This window comes from Peromyscus eremicus, chromosome 19 (assembly GCF_949786415.1).
Source record: "Peromyscus eremicus chromosome 19, PerEre_H2_v1, whole genome shotgun sequence".
Classification (NCBI taxonomy): Eukaryota; Metazoa; Chordata; class Mammalia; order Rodentia; family Cricetidae; genus Peromyscus; species Peromyscus eremicus.
Window position 1 is genome coordinate 58,510,234 of NC_081435.1, and position 2,233 is coordinate 58,512,466.

At 38.9% G+C, this 2,233-nt stretch overlaps 1 pseudogene; it reads left to right on the forward strand.

The window, feature by feature from the left end:
- Window positions 1-332: 332 nt before the first annotated feature.
- LOC131895641 (ribosomal protein S6 kinase beta-1-like) lies at window positions 333-1,619 on the forward strand (annotated as a pseudogene).
- The last annotated feature ends 614 nt before the right edge of the window (window positions 1,620-2,233 follow it).

Genomic DNA, 2,233 nt, shown 5'->3' on the forward strand with positions numbered 1-2,233 from the left:
TGGGTTCAAGCCCACAATGTGATGATAGGGTTGATGACTAGTTTTTTTTTTTTTTTTTTGGTTTTTTGAGACAGAGTTTCTCTGTGTAGCTTTGCGCCTTTCCTGGGACTCACTTGGTAGCCCAGGCTGGCCTCGAACTCACAGAGATCCACCTGGCTCTGCCTCCCGAGTGCTGGGATTAAAGGCGTGCGCCACCACTGCCCGGCTGGGTTGATGACTTTTATCTAGCACTGGATTTCTAACATAGGAATGTTGAGGATGTGGTAGGAGTGCTTGACACAGATTTGGATCACAAAAAAAAAAAAAAAAAATCAAGCTTTTAGGATAAGCTGGAAGAGAGCATGGACTATGAAGGAGTTGGATTGTATAAATTTGAAATGGAATTTTGTGAAAAATTTGACATTTCACTCAAACTGAGAACAGAGGGCCAGAACAAGTAAGACTTGTTCATTCAGGGCCAGAATGTTTTGAACTACCTTGAGTACTTGGTAAAGAGGGCTGTAGAAAATATCTTCAGTATGAAAAGTGACAGAAGTAATTACCTGGAAGTTATTCTCCATGAAGGTGCTTAAAAAGGAAGTGATAGTATGAAATGGTAAAGATATATCTCAAACAAAAGCAGAGTAGAATATTCCAGAGGGGGTAAAACATTCCTTTGTGGGTTACGCTTTTCAGAGTGGTGGAAAAACCCATCTAATTCTTGTCTACCTCACTGGAGGAGATTTATTGATTGAGTTCAAAAGGGAATTTTTATTGAAGACACAACCTACTTTTGTGTGGCTGAAATATCCATGGTTTTGGGGGGACATTTAGAGCAAAATGAAGGTCATCTACAGAGACCCAAGGCCAGAAAATCACCAGCAAATGGAAATGACAAGCTTTGGATTATGCACAGATATACTCATGATGGAGCAGTCACACATGCATTTTGTGGAAAAATAGAATTTATGGCCCCCCAAATCTTGATGAGAAGTCATTGTTGTCACACCAGGGATTGGTGGAGTTTGGGAGGATTATTGTGTGGCATGCTAACTGGAGCATTTCTATTGACTGGAGGAACAGAAAAGTGAACAGCTGACCAAACCATCAAACTTAATTTGCCTTCCTACTTCATCTAAGAAGCCAGAGATTTGCTCAAAAAGCTCCAGAAAAGAAACACTGCATCTTTTCTTGGAACTGGTCTGGGGGACAGTTCACCAGGAAAGTTCAAGCTTATCTGTTTTTCAGGCACACTGACTAGGAAGAACTTCTAGCTCAGAAGGTAGAGACCACTTGTAAATATCTACTGTAATTTGAAGAGGACTTAACTCCCATTCATTCAAAGGTTTCATGTTAGACACTTGTTGACAGCTCAAATCACTCAGCTCTTAGCAAAAATATCCAAGTCTTTCTGGGTTCTATACATGTGGCTCTGTCAATATTTGAAAGTGGGAAAGGGAAGTTTTTCTTTGAAGTATAAATCTGATCACTGGGTGATTTATTGGTAGCCCATGAACACCCTCAGACTAGCCAAATTTTCTTCTGGGGATTTCTGGGGAAGCGGTACTTCTGGTACAGCCAATCTCCAGATAGCTGTAGAGTACCTGGTGGTAAAAAGTGGATTAGAGCAAATGACTTAAGATGAGCAAGTAAGCATCAACATCATTTCCGATCTGACAGCTGAATTCTGGGCTGTACACAACTAACATTTTCCTATAACCTCTCCATAGCCAGAAAACCTACATAAGAATCTATGACAAAACAATGCTTTTAATAAACTGAGGCAAAAAAAGTGGGGGAGAGAATGTGTAAGCCTCCTACAATATGAAATAAGAACAGTGAAAATGTTCAAAGTCAGTGTCATTATCTGGAACCATTCAATGGAGAGAAAAATACATGGATAAAAAAATCAATAGTGTAAAAAAAAGAACCCCCCTCCAAAGAAAAACCCTACAAAACCTTAAGAAAAATAGTATTGTGGCATAAATAGTCACACTGATTGATAAATGGTTCCTAGGGACATTACCTTAACTTTGTAAAGATTTTTCATATTGATGGTTCCAATCTGACAGTATTAAGGACAAGATGTTGCTTTTGAATCATTGTCGATTTCTGATTGTGTTGAAAAAGGGTTATCCTTTCGCTGAGCCAAGAATGAAATTGCCTGTAATTCTTGCAACTAAGGAAAAATCAGCATTCATGCTTGGTCAAACTATTTTCCAGCAATATGAAATCAAAGACAAAAGAAACTTAA